We start from the raw sequence: 8,186 nt of genomic DNA, 5'->3' as shown, positions 1-8,186 counted from the left end.
CTGTGGAGTAGGAACCAACTCATAGTTGATTATCACGAAATTCTCAGAGATTTAAATCCCATAGGAAGAGATTTCTTACTTTTCTCCCAGGAAGTCACTGGTGTGACCAAAGAGCTGTCCTTTGGATTAACATAGAGACTGCCTATAGACTATACTACCCATTTTTTGAGATGAGAACTCATTCTGATTGTGAAAAATAAATCAAAAGATACATTTTCTGTGGTTTGACAAGGAAAAGGAATAGTTTCCCAAGAGAGATTCTCAGTATCTCTCTATTCTCTCACTAACCAGACTAACCCGCTAGTGAAGAAGCGTGAACAGAGACCTAGAAAATAAGCAGTTACAACTCATTGAAAACCCAGAACAAATAAAAATAAAACAAAAACAGCAAAGGATAAAACTCTCTAACATTACTCCAATATATTTACTTCAATTTTTTATGTATATACTTAATCTTTTCATGAAAAGATGAGCAGTTTAATCAGAGATACGTTCTGGAATCTTGGTCCTTCAAGTTAATTTTCTTATAGAAAGTTCCTGAAATGAGTAGGAAGTGAGTGTTAATTAAATAATTCTGTATTCAAGGTTGAAATATTTAACACTTAAAATGCAGCCCTGGATGTGCTTACCGGGTTGTACCGAGAAATCTAGATGAAAGCTATCTAGTCAACTGATATCCATATTTATTCTTATTCTCAAGAAAGCAACCCTATAGTGTGAGAAAATTATTGAACAATATCACATTCAAATAAAATCTTCCTGAAGATTTTCCAAAACCAACTAGAAAAGTATACTGTTCTATTTATTATACTTTCTTCTTGCAGAGAACAGACAGAAACAAAATCTGAGTTTAGAAGAGGCAACAGCACCAGGGATATCATTGCTGATGTCAGATAGATCATTACTGAAAGTAGAGAGTACCAGAAGGATTCAGGTTTGTGTTTTATTGAGTATACAAAGGCATTTGACGGTGTGGATCACAACAAATTGTGACTAACATTGAAAAGAATTAGAATTCCAGATCACTTGATTGTCCTTATGTGAAACTTATATTATCCAAGAAGCTATTGTGTGAATAGAGCAAGGGAGTACTGCATGGTTCAAAATTAAGAAAGGACTGTGTCAGAGATGTGTCATTTATCCACACCATTCAAAGCATATATATATATATAACAGATAATATGGGAGGCTACACTTTATGAAGAAGAAGATGGTGTCAGTATTGGAGGAACACTCATTAAAAAATCCATTATCTGCATTATGCAGATGATACAACCTTATTTGCCAAAGCTGAGGAGGACTTGAAACATTTCCTGCATAAGATCAAAGACTGCAATGGACTATATCTCACATCAAGTAAACAAAGATCCTTAGCACTGGTCCAATATTATGATAGATGGAAAAAGGATTGAAGTTGTTAAAATTATTTCATCTTGCTTGGATCTACAATCAATATTTTTGGCACCAAAAAGGAAGGAAATAAAAAGATGAGTTGTAATGAGAAAAATCTACAGTCAAAGATATCTGTTGTTATTTTATGTGCTGTCAAGTTGTCTGTGACCCATAGCAACTCTAAGTACAGCAACTCTGAACTTTTCCCTGTCCTAATCCAATCTCACTTATTACAACACACCAACCCCCATTTCCCCAGTCACTGCATCAATCCATCTTATCTGGGGTCTTCCTCTCTTGCACTGTCGCTTCACACTTCCAAGCATGATGTCTTTCTCCAAGGACCAGTCTCTCCTGGAAATGTGCCCAATATAAGAAAGAGCTTTAAAATCCTAGCCTCCAAGGAGAAACTTGATTTTACCCTCTCCAAGACAGATCTGTTTATTTTATTTGCTGTCGATGGTATTCTCAAGACTCTTCTCCAGCACCAAAACTCAAATGTATCAATTCTTTTGTCATCCTTACTCATTGTAAAGCTCTCTGATGCATAGCAAGTAATTTCAAATACCATGGCCTAGATTAGGCACATCTTTGTCTCTAGACTAACATTGTTATTTTTCAGTATGCTAGAGAGGTCCCTGACAGCAGATTTTCCCAGGGAATTTTTACTTTTGATTTTCTGACTGCTTGTTCCAAGATAGTTGATTGTGAAGCTGAGCAAGCTGTAATTGTTCACAACCTCAATCTCTTCTCCATCTAACATGGTGCTGCAATTGGCCCAGTGTTACGAATCTTTCTCTTCTTGATGATAAGCTTCAATCCATATTGAAGACTACAGTCCTTGACTTTCTGTAATAAGTGTTTCAGGTCATCTTCTGTTTCAGCAAGCAAGGTTGTGTCATCTGCATAACCTAGGTTGTTGATGAGTCTTCCTTCAATCCTGTTTCCATATTCTTCTTCATGAATCATCCATTCAACAACATTTTATATATGATTTTTAAAGCACATAGTGTAGTATGTGTGTGTGTATACATACACATACACACACACATTTTGGGAGTTCTGTTGACTTAGTAGTAATGAGTTCTGCTGTCAACTCAAAGGCAATTGGTTTCAGTCCACCAGCTGCTCCATGGGAGAAAGATAAGCAGTCTCCTCCCATACAATTTGTTGTCTCTGATAATCTCTGTCTCTCTCTTTCTCTCTCTCTCTGTATATTGATATATTTAAAGCTAAAATTTTTATTATTTCATTACAATGCTTCTTTCAAGAACATTCTTTCTCTTCTTTAAATCAATATCTCCTTTTTTGAACTTTTTCAAATACATAGCTTTCAAAAACAAATTCTTTTAATTTCCCTCACATCCCTATCAAATTGTACAATCCCATGATTAATCTCCCTCCCCCTGCACATCCTCATCCCTCTGCTTCCACCCTCCCCCACGCCTTTTGAATCATCATACTCATTCTATAATAATGGTTTTATATGATATTTATCCTTGTGGAACTGAGTTAATTCACTCAGAATAATGCTCACCAGTCCCTTCAGTGTTAGGTAATAATTTACAAAATCATTGCTCCTGCGTACTGCATTCCAATGAATGATTTTCATTACACAGATATTGTATGCAAAGGCAAATTTCTATCTTTTTATATACTTACTTATTTTATCTACATATTAGATAATTCTTCTGACTTTAGTCACTCCTCTATCTAATCAGAAATTATGTTTTGTGACCTTAGTTACTTGCTATATCTTATCTTTGCTAAATTAACCTATTTCTTAAATCTTAAAGACTACTTCCTTAGTTCAAAATCTAGTTACAATCTCTCTTTTAGATTACTATAAGAGTAATTCTTACAAGAGATGAAAGGTGTCATTCCTAATCACTCCCTCTTCCTTCATCTAGTTTACAAATCTCCCTATGTCATCTAATCAAGTATTTTGTTCATTACTTCTTCTATGGTACCATATGCTTTCAGTAGTAAGACACTCTACTGCAATCTCAAAAGCTTGAGGCTCAATTCCACCAGCTGTTCTTAGGGAGAAGGATGGACATTCTCCTCCCATGTGAGTTACTGGTTCTGAAAGCCCACTAGAGGGTCAGCTTGACTCTATGGGTTGATTCTGACTAGATGGCACACAACAACAGTAACAATCTTGATCTTTACCTCATGTAGCCATCCAACTATCTTTCAATTTGTCTTTGAAAATTAAAGTTCATCTGATGCAAACCATAATTTTTTCAGATACTCTATAGAGCTGAAAATTGGACATTGAACAAAGACGCCAGAATAATTGATGTCTTTGAGTTTGGTGTTGGAGAAGAGTGCTGCATATTCCATGAACTTCTGAAAGGGCCACCAAATCTGTCTTGGAGAAAGTTCAACAAAGAGGCTCTTTGGAGGCAAGTATAGTGAAACTGTTAGGAGAAACTGTTACTTGGAAAAGGACATGCTCCTTGGAAATATCTAAGGTCAGCAAAGAAGGAGAAGACCTTCAAAGAAACAGACTGACACACTGACTGTCATTGTGGGCTGGAGGATGTCAGCGATGATGAGGATGGCACAGGACAGTGTAGGGTCCAGATTAATTGTTCATAAGGTCTCTATGAGTCATAGTCAACTTGCAGCACTTGGTAACAATAACTGTCTAGTCAGGAGAGCTCTGGTAACCTAACCCGTGGAGAGTTGTGCTTCTAAACTGTAGGCTACAGTTCTTTGACAATTTTAATTCACCAGCAGCTCTGTGAGAGAAAAATGTTCACTCTTTATACATCCATTTTACAACCTCAGATCCCAATTGAAAGCTAACTGGGAGTTTGGAATAATGAATTTGACTTCAGAAGACTTAGATGAGTTGTCATTATCATTAAGATCTTTGTCCTTCCAATTCATTCTTAATTAATTCAGTCAAGTTTCCCCCCACTCAATTCTACATAAATTATCCAAATAAATGTTAACCCTTCCCCCAGTGTTGTTATATACAATGATCAATAGTTAGAGATCATTTTCTCCTCATTTTCAGTAACATTTGCCATATTTATCACTCTCTTATGAAACATTTTATTCATGTACCTGCCCATATATTTATAATCTTTATTTCTTACCACATTTACTATGTTCTTTACATTCTTATCCAGTTGCATTCTTTTTTATCAGCCAATTTCAATTATAATAGATCTAGGGCTCAGTTTCCAGACTTCTCCCTTTTCTCATTTTCTGTGATTTTTTTTCTATTTTCTTCACTTTAAATGCAATCTCTAAAGATAACTTTAAATACAGTATTTTAGGATGACTTCCATATTTATGTCTTTAGTCTTGATATCTTCAAATTTATCTGCAATCTGTCTCAAGTATTCATTTGGATATATAATAGCCATCTCTAAGTTAACATTTCTACAAAAGAAATTCATTTTACTTTTTTATATCTGTATTTGAAGTCTGTTATCTGAGTCAAACACCTTGCCATTTGAACATTATCCCTTACCAAAGTCTATTGTTTTCTTTATGTTCTCTCATACCTTCAAGTTATATCAGAATTGTAACTCTTGTTAATATATTACACTCTTTAAAGACATTACTATATCTCAGCTGAAGTGCTGTCAGACCTGCTAATTGATCTTTCTACATTGAAATAGTATCTTTCAGTCAAAATGTTCATGTTTAATATTTTGTTTTCATTTAACTATAGATTCTCAGGAAACTGCAAACCTAATACAGAGAGGTTTCTATGCTCTTCACCCAGTTTCCCTCTGATGATTACATCTTATAGGACTATAGTACAATATAAAATCTGAGAAACTGATATTAGTATAAACTACATAAATGTTTTTGTTATATGTCACTGAATTGACTCTGACTCATAGTGATTCAATGAACAATAGCTCTGAGCCCTGAGGTAGTCTGAGCCAGTCTCACTATCTCCAACACACCTGCCCCCATTACTACAGACATTGTGTCAATCCGTCTTAATCAGAGTCTTCCTCTTCTGTGCTGACTCTCCACCCTTCAAAGGACGATGTCCTTCTTCAAGGACCAGTCCGTACTGGCAACATGTCCAAACTATGTGAATAGATCCTCAAAATCCTTGCATCCAAAAAACAAGCTAGTTTCACTCTCTCCAGGAGAGACATATTTGTTCTCTCCACCACAGCTCAAAGGCGTCAAATGTTCTTCAGTTATCCTTAGTTGTAGTCCAGCTCTAACAAGTAATTGCATAGAGAAATCCTGCTGAAGCAAAATCCTGGTGACGCTTATTAAAAAATGACTGGAACAGAAAACTGCCAGAAATACAAGCTGGGTTGAGAAGAGGATATGGTGTTAGGGACTTTGTTGCTAATGTCAAATAGATCTGGATTGAAAGCAAAATGTATTAGAAAAATCCCTTTTTTTCTTCTATTGACTCTACAAAAAACATTTAACTGTGTGGATAATAGTAATTTTGTGGCCATCATTGAGAAAAATGGGAATTCCAGAACACTTGATTGTGCACTTGAAATCTACACTTAGACCAGGAAGCAGTCATTGGAATAGAGCATGAAGCACTGCATGGTTCAAAATCAAGACAAGAGTATGTCAGAGATGTGTCTTTTCTCCATACTTTTTCAATCTATATGCAGAACAGATCATGCAGGAGACTGGACTCTATGAAGAAGAATGTGACATCAGGATTGGAGGAAGACTTATCAGCAACCTGTGTAATGCAGATGACACAACTTTGCTTGCTGAAACTGAGGAGAATGTGAAGTGTTTCATGCACAAGGACAAGGACTGCAGTCTTCATATGGATTGCATCTACACATTAAGAAAACAAATATTCTCATTACTGGACCAATTGGCACGATCATGATATATGGAGAAGACATTGAGATTGTTAACAATTTCATCTTGCTTAGATCCACTAACAACACCCTATACACTGGCAGTGAGAATTTTTTTTTAAAGTTGTATTGGGAAAGTCTGCTATCAGGGACCTCTCCAGACTGCTAAAAGGCTATAATGTTAGTCTAGAGACTAAGGTGCACCTGCTAAAGGCCATCATCTTTGCAATGCATAAATAGCTGTACGTTATTAAATAATTCCAGACTACATTTTCATTTTAAAATTTTCAATGATCATATAATAATTTTCCTTCAAATTTAACTGTGTCAATTGTCATAATATAGTTCATAAAGACAATGTTCTGTATTTACTTTTGTTGAAAGTGACTAAGCTTCTAAAGCTTGCAAGTGGCAATCTACAGTATGGCTATTGATCTTTGTTCCTATCCAGAGGAAGAAAGCTGAAGAAAAAAAAATCAAAAGAATAATGAACGTTGTGAACTTTTCTCTCCAAGTATTTGAGACTAGAAGAACCATATGACACCCAGCTACCAATACAATTTAAAATAATTTTTAAAGGGCCAGACATAATTGTCTTAGAGATTGTTAGGTTGTTTGAAGCTATAGCTCTTCTTTATCCTTCTGATCTAGAAGAGAAAATCACCCATGACTCAGCTTACAGTTAAACAAGACAGGCTTGTAAAGTGTGCAATAATGCCAGGCAAGGCTACAGCTCCTTAGGACAATCAGCTCTACAAGATCAAAAGGGTAGCCTCTCCCCAGAGATAAAGCTCAGAAGGTAGGAAAGAGTAGGGGGAAAAAAATACTGGATCAAAATGAGAAACACAGGAGGATGTTGGAAATGTGCTATTAAAACTTAAAGATGTTAATGTCACAAAACATAATGTACATGAATTGGTAAATGGTTAACCAATTTGCTTTGTAAATTTTCACTCAATTAAAAAAAAGTCAGTTAAAAACAAAACTCATAAATTCAATTATAATATTCTTTGGTGTCTCTTTTGGATCACTTTCTTCCTTTAACTTTTTCCTTTTTTCAATTTTTACTGTCTTGTGATACGTCTAAGGAGCTCTGGTGAGGCAATGGTACAACACTCTAGCTCTGTGAGAGGAAGGCTTCAAGATTTATTTCCTTAAAGGTTATGGTTATGAAAATGCTGTGGGCCTTCTCATATGTCACATACGGTCATTGTGAGTCAAAATGAATTCAACTGCAACTAACAACAATAAAAATATGTACTGTATTTTAAAACTACAAGGCCTGTCACATTTACTAGAATATAAGGTCAATTGTTTACCTGTATTGTTCCCTATCAACTTTTAGAATAATTTTTTATTTTTATTAAATATTCAATTAACAGCAGCTCCCATACAGCAGGTAATTTGTCTAACTGAAAATTTGATCACATAATATACTTACTACAAAAATATTTAGTGCCCTTTGAATAAATTTGTTTTCTTTAAACTTTCATGACTGAAATATTTTTTTTCAGCAAAACTTTTCATGTATAAATATTTTCACTAATAGAATATATGTTGAGTTATTGACTACTTCTAAACCTTTGTTAAGTATGTTGGTGTTGTTTTTATGTGTCATCAAGTCACCTGCAACTCATAGCGACCCTATGTACAACAGCCCTAAACTCTGCTCTGTCCTGTACCACTCTCACTGTATCTGAAACACCTACCCCCATTACTCCAGTCACTGAATCAATCCACCTCATAGAGGGTCTTCCTCTCCTGCACTGTCCCTTCACCATCCCAAGCATGACGTCCTTCTCCAAGGACTGGTTCCTCCTTGCAACATGTCCAAAGTATGTCAGTTGAAGCTTCAGAATCCTTGCCTCCAAGGAGTAGCCTGATTTGACCCTCTCCAGCATGAACCTGTTCATGTTCTTAGTAGTCCATAGTACAATCAATACTCTTCTCCAACACCACAGCTCAAAGGAA

Source organism: Elephantulus edwardii, unplaced genomic scaffold (genome assembly GCF_000299155.1).
Source record: "Elephantulus edwardii isolate Elephantulus edwardi_28Jun2011 unplaced genomic scaffold, EleEdw1.0 scaffold00056, whole genome shotgun sequence".
Classification (NCBI taxonomy): Eukaryota; Metazoa; Chordata; class Mammalia; order Macroscelidea; family Macroscelididae; genus Elephantulus; species Elephantulus edwardii.
The sequence above is the reverse complement of the archived record's forward strand: the minus strand, read 5'-3'. Positions refer to the sequence as shown.